The following is a 17352-nucleotide window of genomic DNA, read 5'->3' on the forward strand; positions in this document are numbered from 1 at the left end:
CAATTGTACTTTATTTATTCAAAATACATCACTTCCGCATCAATACACCATTGGGCACGTTCAACGAATGCTAGTATAGTTTGTATTGTCCTTTCGGAAGGCCTCAATGACCCTCGTCACGGTAGATTGCACGTGTGTAACATTGTCATTAAATGTTCTTTCCTGGCCAATTTTAATTTTGGGAAGGAAATAGTCAGACGGCGATATAGAACGGTTCAGTTAAATTATTGAGCCATTAAAATGCCAACTCCGTTGAATAAAAATCCATTTATTTATTGTTTTTGTTGTCCTGACAACGACATTCCAAAATCCTATTATTTAAAACATATAAAAACATATGAATATCTTTTTATATCGATATTATAATTAACATATTTCTTTTTCTTTTTCTTCTTTGAATTACATAATCAGCCTAGTACATATTTTAAAATATCTTAGGCCCTGATAAAATAAGGATTTACAAGTAGCAAAAATATACAAGGATTTACAAGTAGTAAAAATATACAAGTATACAACGTACTCTTGTATATTATGGCGCTCGACGGACTTTTCCTTTTTATTTATTTACTCAATAAAAAGAAAAAGAATTCTGGACCGTTCCTTTACATGTTAATTATTCGAGTTTTCGAATGCACCTCGTATACTTGAAAATTACAATTCATATAAATATACATATATATCATATTTAATTTTACACACTGGCGCAAATCCCAGGGGGGACGAGGGGGACATGTCCCCCAATAATCTGACTTTAAAAATGCTTCTTGGGATAAGTGTAATGATTTGTGTCCGACTGCCATAAAGGAATGTAAGATGAAATTGGTTTCTCTTGGCTTTTCCATTTTTTTAAATGAATCGTATTCTGTAGTATTTCAAACTGAACTTCGTGCTGTAGTGCGTTTAGTAGTCTCGTCAATATGTATTAATTCCACTTCCGCTACTTGGGTACAAATTGCAATAAATGCCAGAGAACGATATGCCCCGCTCCCCTTGTCTCAGCTGTAGATACGGGCACAAATTCCTGGGAAATGGGGAGACATGTCCCGCCAACATTGGAACTGGAGGTTCTCCCAATAATCCGATTTGAAAAGTGCTTTTTTGCAGATAAGTGTCATGATTTGTGTCCGACTTCCACAAAGGAAAGTGAAATGAAATTTGTTTCTCTTGGCTTTTCCATTTTTAATGAAAATGAAGGCGTGCGACTGTGCGTGACGTAACCTGATATGAAATCTTATCTCCTCCTCTCTCCTACTACCTAGCACACGAAGAGTATATAGACTATCCAGTGTCGGTAGAACCCATCTTTTCAGTAAATGCGCATTTAATCTATTTGTAGTGTCAGCCTAGGCATCTACTCATGCTTCTTAAGCTAACTAAATCTATTGCGTAGGGAACCCGGAGGTTCAATGCCGCGTTCACAAAAGCTCTCCACTGACTTCTATCCTTAGCCAACTGCATCCAGTTTCTACTTTGTATTCCTATTTTTGCGAGATCCATCTTAATATTGTCTTCCCAACTGTGCCTAGTTCTTCCTAATGGTCGTTTTCCGATTGATCTTACCGCTAACACTTTGAAAGCGTTCCTACTTTCTTCTTTCTGGCTACAGTATTGAATTCAGACATTTTCACCCGGGGGGGGATTTCAACTCCTCGGGGGGAAGCGCTGTTTTTCTGTATTTTTGCAAGAAAGTATATAGGTATTTAACAATTCCATTCGCATGCACATCTTACCTAATATTGAGACTAATTGGTGATAAATATTCAATGTGAGATTATATTTTTTTTTTAAAAAAAACAATCGTTTAATTTTATCTAAAACATTAAATAAAGACTGGCAAAAATATTTTAGACTAAACTTTAACTGCTATTTACAGTAGCTATTTTTGTTATTATTTCTTATATTCAGTAGTTACTGTTTGTTGCTAATGTAGAAGTTTTTAAAAAGATTTAAATTAACTCAAACATTTTTTGTCCTAAAGCAAACATACATAGAAATATCTTAATAATAGGTATCATTCTTTCTCATACTTCTGATTATAAATCAAACATATTAGTCTTGGTTTCTGCACTGCAATAGTTTAGTTTACGAAATCTACAGTAGGATTAGTGTCGTGTCGTGGAAAATCAGCGCTTGGCGCGAGAGTATACGACGGCACCCCCGTATATATGACTGAGGTCGACAGACCAGCCGCAAAAGGTGAGAAAATTCTCAAAAGTAAACCCTGCTTTTCCTTGATTTTGAGCACTTTTTATTAATTTTTTCCTTTCATTTTATACAGTATATGTGCACATGCCCACATGTGCATATGTATCTCATTCCTCTTTTTTTCTTTCCTTTTTTTCTTTTCTTTTTCCCTTCCGAATATTGCGTCTCTTACTTCGGCGCCCGAGGCCGTCGCCCCGCTTGCCCATCCCCCATGGCACGGCACTGAGCAGGATCTTCATCACCTTCAATAGCAATCTTTCACTTATATACTACTATTATATTGATAAATTCTATATACTGTAAATATCTAACCCAACAGGGATAACTGTTCCTCCTTGATCCCTCTGAATGACGCCCTCTGAATTTCACCCTTTAACTAACTTATTTTTAATTAGAGAAAGGTGTGTTTACTTTAACAATCGTAAAACACATTTACGTCTGTTACTTCAGATGCGAGAAATGGAATTTAGGCGCTCTATTTCAAATAATGCAAGAACTGTACATTTTCAAGAACTGGTCTGCTGACATCAGTGATCTATGGAATGATCGAAAGATCTTCCCTATCTTTCCTTTCCTATCTCAATCTGTGCTAGTGCTACCTACTAATATATAATATAGGGCGAGAGTATAGTTCCTACTAAAATACAAACCTTTCTTCAACAGTTAACAATTTCATGTTCTGCCAAACTCGGTTATAGCGTTAAGAAATAAAAGTTTTATTGACTATTTGGCAGTAGCGGAGCGTAGTATGTACAAGCACCGGTTGCAATGTTGGAATATCAAAGGTATGTAGGTATGCGCAAGTGTTCCCCTCCCCCAGCATTCTTGAGTCTTATCCAAAAAAAAAAAAAATTCAGGAAATATGAAGAGGAAAGTCTTTTAAGCTCTATTTATATATTATTGATTAAATTATTTCTCTTATATTGATTTAATATATAAGCTATTTCTTTTTTTTTTCTAACAACCACTATCAATGTACGTTTTAACATTATTTATATACAAAACCTCTACACTCATGTTATTGAACACGAGATAAATCGAATATATAGTATGTGCTGTAAGCCATGAATGATGGCGTTTATCCGAAAAAAAGAAAAAAAGCAAGAAAATTGCATGCACGCAGTTAAACAAAACTATTTAATTATATAAACTATGCATTATTTTAGAATGGGAGGTCTTTCTTCGATCTTTTGGGCTTCAAATTTTTATATGACTTTATTGAAATCTGAAATGCTACTCGCCAAGTTTTCCTGAATAGAAAGCATCGCTACCGCAAATATTTTCCGCTTTATTTTCTTTCGAGTCCAGAATCACCTCTCTCCTCCGACAATATGCATTTTGTTAGCATTTCTTTGTATAAATATACGGCACAAAAAGTCCATTTTCAGAAACTACGTATTTTTGTCTGTAAAGAAGCATGAAATCTAAGATGTTTTCCTTCGAAAATGAAAAAAAAAATGTTTAACATTCCAGCAAATTAGGCTAAAGAAGACAGATGAGTATTGGAAGTGAATGATTTGATATTAATTTATGATCTCCGCCGGAATTCGAACACGGAATCATGTGCACGAAAGACACAGAGCTAGGAATTAGACCAGTAGTAAGACATTTTCTTCTTCGAGACTCCATCGAACCCCCCCCCCCAAAAAATAGGATTTTTTTAAAAATAAAACATCCCAAGAATTTTCACCTTTGTATTATAAATGTTAAATAAAATTTATTGACTTCGAACAACCTCCACCCCAAACTTTCAGCCTTGATACGTCCCTGCTACCACCAGACTTTGCGAGTTTATGTTTTGTGAATAACTTCTTTCTTCCAAGCGTCTGTATCTCTCTCACCCTATCAATTGTGTCAAGCGCTGCTAAGCGGAGGAATTCGTAACTATTACAGAAGCTGACCAGTTGCGGGAGAAAATGCAATCGCAAAAGAGCAATACGGGAAGATAGGAGCGATGCAAGAATAAATCCACTTCTCCATGTTAAGAAATAGGAGCTCGGTGCCTATGCTCAATGTTACTGCTTCCAGTGGCAACGTTCGCTGTCACTGGAAATGTAAATTTCTCTCTTTCTTTCCGTTTTTTAATTGACTTTTTTCAGAAATGCATCAATACTGTTTTGCGCTCAAGATCAAAGGTTTATTTTTTACTGATACACTACTTTAATACTTAAAAATATTTTTAGTATTAAAAAAATGTCCGGTTGCACAACCATGCAACATATAGTACCAGCCGCCGCTGCTATTTGGTATTCTATCTTAGATGTTATATGCTTAATACTTATATAGAATGGGTCTGCGTCATTTATATGTATATTGAGAGATCGGATTTTGTCTGCACGTGCATGGAAGGAAAAGCAAATAAGTGGGTTAAGTAATTTCTACATTTTGTGACTGATTTATTTTAATTTCTCCGGGGGGAATGAATTTTCTTCGGGGGGAGATTTCCCCCGGGCTACCCCTGAATTCATCCCTGCCTGCCTATATGTCCTGCCCACCTAAGTCTCCTAGACTTAATGATCCTAACAATGTTTTGTAAGCCGTATAATTTATGTAGTTCATCGTTATGAAGTTTCCGCCATTCCCCATTCCCGTTCCTCTTGGGTCCGAATATTCGTCTGAGCTTCTTGTTCTCAAATACTTTCAGTCTATGTTCTTCCCTCAGAGTAAGCGACCATGTTTCGAAACCGTACAGAACAACAGGTATGATTATTGTTTTATATATTTTACCCCTCAAACTCCTCGACAGAATTCGGGACGACAAGAGATTTTGAACTGAATAATAACACTAATTCCCTGTTTTTAATCGGCATTTAATTTCTTCGTGAATATGATTTTAGTTATCCTAGATATTTAAAAGTATCCACTTTATCAAAAGTATTATTTAATATTTTAACGCATTCATAATTTGCCGTATTACGGTCCCAACCCACTTCCATGTATTTAGTTTTCTCTGCATTTACTTCTAAACCCTTATCCTGCAAGCGTTTAATAAGACCTTTGCATTTCTTTCTATTATTCTCCCATCATCCCCTATTAAATTTAAATCATCAGCGTACGCATAACCTGGTACCATTTTCTCTTTACTACACCTAGTGCTCTCAACGGATCGGGTCGGGTTGAAGACCGACCCGTGACCAGAATTGACTGACCCAACCCGACCCGATTGAAACGACCCGTGATCCGATCCGATTGACCCAACTCGACCCGAATAACCCGACCCGAGCTGACCCGACTGACCCGACCCGACAACCCTACCCGAGTTGACCCGATCCGACCCGATCCGTAACCCGACCCCAGCTGACCCGACCCGTTTGAGAGCATTACGGTCACGACACTGGGTGAACGCCAAAATGCACTCCCAATTGGAATTAAACCCAGACCACGTGTACCGAAGTTTTACACGTTAACCACTAGCTACATCAAGCGGGGAATTTGTATATGCATCTTAATGAATATTTGGGACTTTTGAGGTTTGGTTATTTCTTTTTATAACTGATACCAGTGTCCGACGTGGGAGAAATTTATTTTTTCTTGCTTTAGTTCTATATGACGAAATTTTTATTCAAGGTCAGTGTTCTCATCTACTCGGACGGCAGGGGATCTTCTCCTAAGGCAGTAGCAAGAGTCTCTTGGCGGAGACAAAAGGAAATCGTTTAACTACAATGAAAAGGGTTTAGGAAACGGGAGAACACCTGTGATTTTTTTCAACCCTTCAACTTTCACTCAAAATAGGTTCTTATGATTCCGGGACCCGCGCGAATTTGATTTTCCTTTATCGGTAATTAAAACGTATTTTACAGTATATATAGTTGCAAGTAAGAAGATACATAATATGAATTTTATAATTTAAAATTTAAAAATACAGTATGATAATTAATTATAAAGTACTTATTTTATTTCATCCCTTTCAGCCCAACAAATGAAATTCAAACAATTAACACCCTGGGTCTTGGTCATCAATACTGCGTCTTATTCTTTGTCTTGCCCCACAGTCAAGTCTTGGTCCTGCATTTCGTAGTCTTGTTAGTCTTTCATGCTATACAAGAGCCAAGAATGCTCGCCTTATCGGTACAAATGAAGACCAAGTGTGATTTTGATTATGGTCTTTCATACTATACGGAAAGCAAGAAAATATACTCATCGCTACTTGGTGATCACCAAAACAAGGCCAAGAGCAAGATTACTATGCACTTCGTCAGGCATATCGAATCTTTATCTTATTCCTGTATCGATGTTCTTGGGCTTGGCGAAATAAAATGAAATGTTCAGTTTAAGGTCCCTCGATTCTGCACCGAGGCTAAGGGATATGGTGACCATGAGAAATGAATGCAATGGTGGAATGAAGAAATTGGGAGGAATCAGGAGAACCTCGAGAAAACCCATTACACGGCGTTTCCCCACCACAAAGCCCACTTAGCACAAGCTGGGATCGAACCATGGACACCATGCACCAGAGATGAATTCTCTACCACTGAGCTACCGCGGCCCTGCTTGGGCTTGGTCGTCCATATCCAATCTTTCTTTTGGCCTTGCTTAAACAACTTCTAGTTTTGTTCTAAATCCAGACTCCATATTGGCGTAGATATTAATATTACAGTCGATTGGTAAAATCAATCTTCCACGTTTAAAAATTAAAATACACACAAGTACAAAAATAAGCATTTACCATAAAAACACTAGCTGCAAGTGTTCAAAATAGATTTATGTCTTCTATAAAATCAATTGAAAATTGCTATTTTTAATTAGGCAGCTAGTGAAAAACAGCAGCTTTCGACTCCAGCCGAGTTTAAGCTCAACCTAAACTCAGTTGACCAAAGTGAACTGACCCGACCGGAGCTGACCCGATTGACCCGACCCGAGCTCACCCGACTGACCCGACCCGACTCAAGCTGACCCGACTGACCCGACATGACAACCAGACCCGTTTGAGAGCACTAACTACACCTTACATATATGTAACAACAGTAAATAACATGTAGTACCCAAATAGTATAACAGTTGAAGTACAATTACATTATATTTCTGTTCCCATGTTACCTGCTATTTAGTGGCGAGGAAACCTTTTATATATAAATATTTCGATTGGGTAACTTGCAACATCTGTTGCAACATGCCGCATGCCATTGAAATAGATATTTTTGCGGTTAAGCATTGTTATATGAACAATTGTTGTTGGTTATAAAACTAAGAGTATTATGATTGTTATTATTGTCATTATTATTATTATTATTATTATTATTATTATTATTATTATTATTATTATTATTATTATTATTATTATTATAGGACAACAGTGATGGTTTATTGGTTGCAGTGCCTAGTAGTAGTTGTTTCCTTTCATCTCCTCAGAACTTCAGACTGCAGGTCAAAGTGAGCTTCATGGATCACCTGCAAATGCATCTAAGAAGATAGTGTAGAATCCTGCAGATGACCTCCTGAACATGTATGGTTCTATCCAAGATCTGGAACTAGAAAACTGACAGCTCGGAAAAGGAAGAGATGTGCTATTCTCACAGACACTCTAGAAAAAAGTACTTTCGAAATGAAAAAGAAGCATCTAAAAGCAACCGAAAACGTAAAATCATCAGCTGAGAAGAATTTATTCTCAAGTCGTCTGTTTGGTTTCTGAAGAACCGTACAAAGAACAGGATGCAGAAGAAGACTGGGTACAGTGTTTATGTTGTGAGAAGTGGTCTCATTGGTCGTGTTCCGAGAGAAATCCGTACTACATCTGTATAGATTATATACATTGACTGCGACAGTTAAAGTGAGTGAACCGATGTTGAAGCAGGGGCGTCATTTAGGGAGGGCAGGAGGGGGCAATTGCCCCCCCCCAAGAGTTTGAGTAATACATATACTTTAATCGATTGACTACTAATATACTAGTACAAAACGTGAAAGTCTTCTTATGTTGGTGGTGCTCTTGCCCCCCTCAAGCGAAGTCTGAAACGACGCCCCTGTGTTGAAGCTGTAGATTTGATAGCATTAAGTTTCTGAACCAAGTCCGATTGTTGCAACTTACCCCAGATTATGTTGCAATTTACCCCATGGGTGGGGCAAGTGTCAACAGTCGGACTTAGTTCAAAAAGTGGATGCTATCAAAACTGCCGTTCAATGTTTTGCACTTCTATTTTTTTGGTATGTAGTTAAAGCATGTACCTTTTAGTCCACTCAATATAGTTTTTATATCTATAATAGTTTTCGAGTAAAAAAAAGAAGAAACAGACCTGAAAATTGTTGCAACTAGCCCCACCTTCCCCTACAATCACTTTTTCAAAAAAAAAAGTATAAAGCCAGTAAAGCAATTAACATGTAGGTCTATTTTCGAAGATAATATAGGAATTTATTATTATCCTGCTACTTATTTATTTTTTAAAAAATCAGATTCTAAAACCAATCGATATAGCGCAGTTTAAGAAATTCAGTTTGTTTTGTTTAAAAACAAAACTCTCTATTTACAAATTTTGTTGTTCCTATGTATTAGAGCAGTGTTCGAATAATCAGTGCCTATTGTATTTCTGAAATACAGCTGTAGCCGAGGTGGCTCAGTGGTAGAGCGTTCACCTCTGGTGCATGGGGTCTCGGGTTCAAACCCTGCTCCCGCCAAGTGAACTTTGTGGTGGATAAACACCGTGTGCGTGGGTATTCTCGGGGTTCTCCCGTTTCCTCCCACTTTCTTCATTCCACCATTTCATTCATTTCTCATAATCACCGTCTCCTTTAGCCTAACCGGCATAACCGTGGGACATAAAACTCAAAGATTTCATTTCATTTTCTAAAATATAGCTGCATTGATTTATTGGTATATATTTACCTTCAGTTTGTTTGAGAGAAAATTATTACAAGAACTAAAAAGTGTTTCTCTTGTAAATACGTTTTCATAGTTTAGCTATTTACGTTCCTAAAAAAAATTGGTGGTTTTAATACATAAAATGGCGCCCGTATATATATAGGGTGTAACTTAATTAATATAACAAACGTCGTTAGGTGATTCCTGACACCGAAATAAAACGAAAACTATAAAACAACCTGGGTGTAACACCCGAAAATTTGTTGGAAAAATGTATAAACCGCCATAAATCATGAACAAAACGTCGGATTGAAGTCAGGTAAAGAATGTCCATTATTTTTAGTCGTAGATTCGATTAGTGTACAAACGGATATAGTGCAGTGGCGATGCAAGGATGACTTCGAAAGAAACTGGAGTATTCCTTTGAGTATTTTATCAAAGTTGAATGAAGAAATGAACAATCAAGTACAAGATTTAACATTAAAAAATAATAGTGCATCGTTCAAGTTAGAAGAACACTCAGAATTCGAAAGAAAGAGAGATACACATGTGTGATTCATCTATTTTGTCTCAGTATAGAATAAAGTCTCGGAAGAAGATTTTAAATGGATCGAAGTCTTTAACGTATCACACTTATATCTTCTAGGCTAATGGTAACGGATGATAAATAAACGGCTTTCTGTCCAAAAGTGTGTGAAAAAGGAAAAATAACTTTGATCCAGATTAGGTTTAAAACCAACGAGGGAACCGGTCAAAACCCCCACAGCCAAAACACCCACACTCAAGAAATGTCAAAACGCCCACACAGACGGTCATAACCCCCACACAAATGGACAAATCTCCCAAATACACGAACGGTCATAACCCCCACAGCCAAAATCCCCACACTCAAGAAATGTCAAAACGCCCAGCCCACACGATCGGTCATAACCCCCACACAAGTGGACAAATCTCCCAAATACACGAACGGTCATAATCTCCACAGCCAAAACCTCCACACTGGTAGTCGGTCATAACTCCAACGGTCATAACTCCCACACAAATGGACAAAACAGCCACACCTAGCAACGGTCACAATCCCCACATAAGTGGACAAAACCCCTACACAAATGGACAAAACTCCCACATGCAGAAATAGTCACAACTGCCACATAAATGGACAAAACCCCCACACAAACGGACAAATCTCCCACACTCTGAAATGATCCTGGTTGCATGTCTTGCCCTTGTACTTTTTAATAACATTTTTTATTCCATTTAAACTGATGTTGCAACTATTCTTCTTGGGCGTCATAAAGAGCCACAACAAAGACGTGAAATGACGATCATTTCAGAGTGTGGGGGATTTGTCCGATTTTGTGGGGTTTTTGTCCATTTGTGTGGCAGTTTGTGACAATTTATGCATGTGGGAGTTTTGACCATTTGTGTGGGAGTTTTGTCCATTTATGTGGGGATTATCGCCGTTGCTATGTGTGGCTGTTTTGTCCATTTGTGTGGGGGTTATGACCGATTGTGTGGGCGTTTTGACATTTCTTGAGTGTGGGGGTTTTGACCTAGACCCTAAAACGACTGTGCATAGGACAGTCAGGCGGCATGTAAAGAAATATAACATCGAAAAATGCAAAGATCATATGTGATGAACGAGTGTACAAGGAATTCAACACATGACCCAGGGATTCCAAATATTGTGTGAATACATATGGGGCAAAAGTAAGCTGCATTAAACGGTTTCCTCCTCGTAATATGTAATTCCGTGGAATATGGTACTTCTGTGCACAGAAGCAACAAAAGTGGAGAAACAAGGGATGTTGTACACGTTGCATAACGATACCAACAAGTGCGCTGGAACAGTATACTTGATTTATCCGTTAGGTGAACCTTCTCCCAGGAATACTCTTGATGGCGTTTTCCCCTTCCTTCGAGTTGGCAAACTCAACTTTTCCCTGAGCTATGAAAAACTTCATTGCTATTGTGAATATACCAAAATACTATCCTAGTGTAGACCACTTACATTTTGATTTTGTCATTGCTGGAGAAATTTTCTAAAAGGTAGCTCGTTGAAAGTACATTAAAAAAAAAGATAGTCTTTTTTCGACATTCTGATGTACGTACCTTAGAGCTGTATGGAATACCTACACGGAGGAATACCTACGGAACTATCGTCCCTTGTGTGCCAATTGCGAATGGCTTGCAGAAGGCTGTCTTGCTGTTTTATTGTGGAATGGCATCAATTAGCATGGCTGAGTTGTAATAAGCATCTACGCAACTTGTGAGTGATATACATAGTCAGATGCTCTACTGTTACACGTGTAATTGCTGTATAACAGGATGGGAAGTGTTGCGTTCAACGGTAGAGGGTTGTGTCCAGGTATTTAAGGTCGTGTAAAAGTGTAGACGTTGGTGTTTAAGTAAAATTGATTGTGTTAACCTGTACACGCCTGCGCAATGGAAGGTTACCCTGTCCACAAGCTGGCAGATATGCAACTCATTTATGGAGTAGCAAGGGGCAATAGCCCAGAGGGGAGGCGTTTATATCGTGACCGTCGCCCTCAAAAGAGAGTAACTTTCCTTGTATTTTTCCACGCCTCCATATTCGACTTCGAGAGATGGGTCCCTTCAGTTTCTCGTACGTGAATTCGGAGGAAATAGCCCCATATGGACAGCTGAACTTGAAGACAGCGTACGTCGAATGATCAGAGACCGTCTTAAATCTATCATGTGTATGGCGTAAAAATCCACATGCAACTCTAGTAAACGATCAGCAGCAGAAATTTGGTGTGGTATGGTGGATAATTTTGTGGTAGGATCTTATTTATTACCGGCCTGCCTATGTGGGAGTACGTATCTTTTATTTTTACGTAATTTTCTCCCAAAATTGATAGAACATGTGCCCTTGAACATAAGACGGCAGATGTGATTTCAGTATGACAGTGCACCTGCACATTTTGACAGGAATATGCAGACTTACCTAAATGAAACATTCCCAGATCGTTTGATTGGGAGAAAAAAACCTGTGTTATGACAACCTCGTTCATTCTACCTCACGCTGCTTGATTTTTTATTTCGGGGATACGTATGAAACTCCGGCCATGACAGTCGAAGAACTTGTAGCTCGATTTAATATAGCTGCGGCAATCATCTACGAAATTTCAGATGTACTTGACCACACGCGGAAAAATTTGCTTCGCCGATGTCATCTTTGCAATGCGGTCAACGGTCGACAATATCAGACTGTGAACTGTTATTCTTCATAGCTGTCTCGTGTACACATACTGCATTGCACAAATACTGTACAAGGTACCTCTGAGTATTTCACAGTTATCCTACCTTGTACGAAACAGAATAAATAGATAATTTGAAATTGTATTTCTTTCTTTTCTGTGCAACACGCGCAACACCTTGAGTATCGTCGAATTTCATTCCTTCTGTACTCGTAGTTATTATCTTCCACGGATTTACGCATTACGGGGAGGAAATATTTTAATGCAGCTTACTTTGGCTCAAATTATATTCACATATTGTGGCATATTGTGGGAATCACTGTTGTTATGAGAAGAATCCCTTATACTCTAGTTCATCATACATGATCTTTTGTTCCTTACTGTCTTATGCACAGTCGTTATAAACCTACTCTGGATCAAAGTTATTTTTTCCATTTTTACACACCCTTAAGTTGAACAGGAAGCCGTTCATTGATCATCCGTTGCCATTAGCATAGAAGTTATAATTGTGATAAGCCAAAGACTTCGTTTCATTTAAATTCATCTTCCGAGTCCAGGAATCACCTCCAGACGTTCATTACATTAATTAAGTTACACCCTATATATATAATGATAAAAAATAATACCGATATTAGTGTCGATGAAATAGTATTTGGAGTCACTCAGACGAACAGTAACACTTCCGATGCAATTTAAATCCATACTCAGATTCCATTGCCATTTATGCTCAAAATGAAACTATTCTCCCCGTGCGAAGAACGAGTATTCTGTTAATAATTTATTATTAAACATCACACCATAAAATACAAAGTGTATCACGTAATGTACACGTTATACTGTTACTTGCTTAATGTATAAATGGAGGATGAAGGACTATTATTGGATCAAAAGATCCAATATATTTCAGACAAAAAATTTCTTGTAGACTTTATATCTGGAGAACAACATATAGTGTACCCAAACCTAAACTATGACTGAACTCAGTATGATGTGCTTAGTGCCTGAAAAATACGAAAACTCGATTTAGGGGCCATTCAAAAATTCTGTTGCACTTGATCCAAAAAATCAAATATATTTCATTCAATAAAAAAAATCTTGTACGTCTTATATCTGAAGAACTACATATAGTGCAGCCAAACCAAAACTATCACTTAACTCAGCATGATGTGCTTATTCCGAAAGAAATACGAAACCTTGATTTAGGAACCGTCCAAACGTTTGTAGCCCCTGATCCAAAAAGTCCAATATATTTCATTCAATCAATAATTTTATTGTATGTCTTATATATGGAGAACTGCATATAGTGTAACCCAACCCAAGATATCACTTAACTCAGTGTGATATGCTTATTGCGTAAAAAATATGAGAAGTCGATTTAGGGACCGTCCAAAAATTTTGTGGCCCGTTATAAAAAAAAAATCCAAAATATTTCATTAATCGAAATTTTTCTTGTACTCCTTATACCTGGAGAACTACATATCTGGAGAAAACTCGATTTAGAGACCGTTGGAATATTTTATGGTAACTGATCCAAAAATTAATATTAGCCAAGATCATAATATTTTGATCCATATTTTAGATCATTCCTAAAATTCTTGTTTTTATCCAATCTTTCTTTTAAACAGTATCACTCTCTTTGTTCTCAATTTGAAATGTATCAAGCAATTATAAAGCATTGCTTATTATCCAATTTGTATTCGGTGTAGAGCTTCAATTTTCTCAAAGTTTCAAATAAGATAATGAAATATGATTTACTATCGGAATTCGTGTCAGGTATTATTATTACTTTTATTGGTTTTCCTTTCTTTCAATTGTTAAAACAAGAAACTTCCTTGCACTGTCATAAAATATGTGCTCTTTTCCAATAGCATAATAAGTGCTCATATAATTTTAAACTTTGAAATTAAGAATTGAATCCGTACAAGAAGTACAATTTGGATAACGAATGATTTATAATTGATGTTTAGTGGCATACTGAAGGAAATGGATTAAGGACTTTGAAACTCCCCTTGAGCAAGGTATTATGCAAAATTAAGTACGTTTATCATATTAGCACGTTTTTATATATAAACACTTGATATTATATAAACTTGTGTTCCTAAAGCCCCTGAACCCCCTAAACATTTGCGTAGAATACTGATTGTGTTTCTCTTATTATTTTAACCGTTTTATGCTTTGAACGAAATTTGAAGTGCAGGGACTCTGTGAAGGTGACCACCTTTACTATCAAAATTTCTTTAATGGTTCTCAGTTTTTCTTCAAAACAATCAATAACGAACGAAAAATAAATGATTGAGTTTAATTTTGAATCGAAATTTGAAATACCACCAAAAAGTTGGCCCACCCAACCTTATTTTGTAAATGCCTCTTAATAATTTTCAAAACAAAATATTTTCTCCTCAAACCAATCAATAAGAAAGGAAAACACGTTATTAGCTTGAGTATTGAATCGATATTTAAAAGCAGAAGAAACAGTATGAAGTTGACCACCAAATGTATCCTGCAAATAGATATATTTTACTGGTTGTTTTGAAACAAGTGATGTTTTCTTCAAAATAAGCAACCCGCCCCGAAACAAATCACCTTCATCAACATTATTTCTTAATTATATTCTTATGTTTTTCGAATCAAATTACTTTTCTTCCAAACAAGCAACAACAAATCCATATCAAACGATTGATTTTGATCTTGAATCGAAATTTGTAAGTAAAGGAATCAGATTGAATTTGATCACATTCTAAATTTATTTTGTAAATCTCTTTCTCTATTTTTTCGAAACAAGCGATTTGCTCTTAAAAACAACCAATAAGAAACGCTTGGCTTCGATTTTGATTCGAGACTTTAAAGTGGAGCCAATATGAAATTCCATCACCCATTTCTCTTGAAAAGACTCTTTATGTTTTTCGAAACAGACTATTCTTTTTCAAAATAATTAATAGCATACGCATATCAAACAATTGATTTTGATTTTCAATCAAAATTTTAAGTGAAGGGACAAGGGTAAATTTGGCCATATACCAACTTTATTTTGTAAACATCTCTTTATGTTTAAAGAAAGATACGATTTTTACGATTTTTTTTCTTCAAAAAAGTCAATAACAAACGATTGGCTTCCGATTTAATTCGAAATTTGAAAGGAGGCAACTTCACATAGGTGCATTGATTCGCTTAAAAAATTCCAAATTTCCAAACGCAAATTCTAAGCCTACACTTTTAAAATTGCAGTTACATGTACATACTTCAACTTAGTATACATAAAAAATTACAACATTATAAAAATATCAGACAAATAATATTATTTATTCGGTATTGAAAACCTCGAATCAACTATTGGAGTTATTTAGCGTCATTTTTTTTAATATCACAAAATTAAAGGTGTGGGACATGGATATATTACGAACACTATTTTTATACAATTTGTATATATATAATTTTTTTAAAAATAGACCATTTAGAATTATTTATCCTTACAATTTTTTATATCCCCAAATTCAAGGTAAGGGATATGCGATATTGATATATTCAGAAAGTGTTGACCACCCTACAGAATGTCGGTCGTACGCTGTTTCGGTCCTATGCCGTGTCGATCCTACGCCGTTTCGGTCCTGTGCCGTGTCGATCCTGTGCCGTTTCGGTCCTATGCCGTGTCGGCCCTGCGCCGTTTCGGTCCTATGCCGTGTCGATCTTACGCCGTTTCGTTCCTATGCCGTTTCGATCGGATGATGGTTCTCTCCTATATATCCTTAAGAAAATAATTGTTACTTAATATTGCGTAACTATAAAATGATGTATCTTTTTATTATTTCGATCGTATGAAAGTTCTGCTGTCTATCCTGTGCAATTTCGGTTCTGTGCCGTGTCGATCTTATGGCGTGTCGATCCTACGCCGCACAGTGCGTCGACCAATGGACAAAAATGAGAAAAGAAACAATTTTCTTCGGACTTGCAAATAGTACGGAATGAAGCACAAATGATTCACAAGACAGAAATCCCTAGCCACAAACTGATGACAACCCGTCAGCCCACAGAGGGCGCGCTTAAAGTTACCACATTAGACCGACCCGAGTCGAGATGACACTCTTACAGATAACAATTCGCATGCATAACTACTATACTAGACCGACCTGAGTCATTATCTCCACAGCGATCGCACTTGTGTTTCAGACCAAAGCGAAAGTTGAGACCTTTGTCACTAGTGGGCACTTATAGCACAGGTACGTTCTTTCCTTTACGACGAACGGTTGGTAATCATTTTTTACTGGTATATTTGGAATATCTCAAAAAAGCCTAAACATGTCTTGAGATCTCTGCAGGAATATCTTCCTTTAATGATTTCCTTTGGATTCAGCAATAGTGTGTGTGCAAGTGTCCGCAATATTGACTGTAGTTAGTGAAATTGCGAAAGAAAACACCATGAGAAACAAGTACAGTTTTGAAAGATGGATAACAACCACCAGTGCTAGTCGGAAGAAAGCGGAAACTATGCAGGCTATATGTAGTCGTTATAAAGTTGAAGACGTCACGGAAGATGTGTACAACAGTTTAGAGAAATTTAGAAAGTTATTAATATGACCTTGAGCAAAAAATGGGGGATGTCGCACAGAGTTTCGTCGGCTTTCCTAGCTAAAAATAAAGAGTGGTTTGATCGTGCATATACACTTCCGAAATATGTCTCAACAGTGACACTGCTCGGTATCACAGCAACGTGAAGACCGATGTAGCTTGCTCTACTCGCGGTAGAAGCAGTAAACAGTTCGCAGAGTGTTCAGTAAAAACAAGGAAAAGGCGCTTAGATCCTCTTGTAGCGACTAAATCGGCAGAGAAGCTTGCCTTTGCTGCCAAAGAATCTTCAATGAAAGTAAATACACCAAGAAATGACGAATACTTAAAGGATTGTCGGTTATGCGGAAGAAGCTTTAGAAGCCCTCCACAAAGTCTTCCGTCACTCTAGGCTACATCTTATAACTTCTCTCTTCAATACTTATTTAGACCTGATGAAGCATATGCTTTTTCTATCTGACCCTATTGTCTGCTCCAAGATACAGATTCACGCAAAGAAAAGGAGGACTGATACGGATCTGGAAAGTTATTTCAAAACTGATGCTGCTAATGCTGTCCAGCTTCATAATTTTGTCG

The 17352-nt window shown here is 37.1% G+C and overlaps 1 protein-coding gene across 1 annotated transcript in view; it reads left to right on the forward strand.

Moving 5' to 3' along the window:
* LOC145681054 (uncharacterized) overlaps positions 1–8487 on the forward strand; it is a 221069-nt gene extending 212582 nt beyond the window's left edge. The window contains exon 5 of the transcript XR_014130716.1: positions 7492–8487. The gene's annotated coding sequence lies outside the window, so the exon portion shown is untranslated. The remainder of the gene's footprint in view (positions 1–7491) is intronic.
* Positions 8488–17352: the final 8865 nt, after the last annotated feature.

Source organism: Thermobia domestica, chromosome 3 (assembly GCF_964235325.1).
Source record: "Thermobia domestica chromosome 3, izTheDome1.hap1.1, whole genome shotgun sequence".
NCBI lineage: Eukaryota > Metazoa > Arthropoda > Insecta > Zygentoma > Lepismatidae > Thermobia > Thermobia domestica.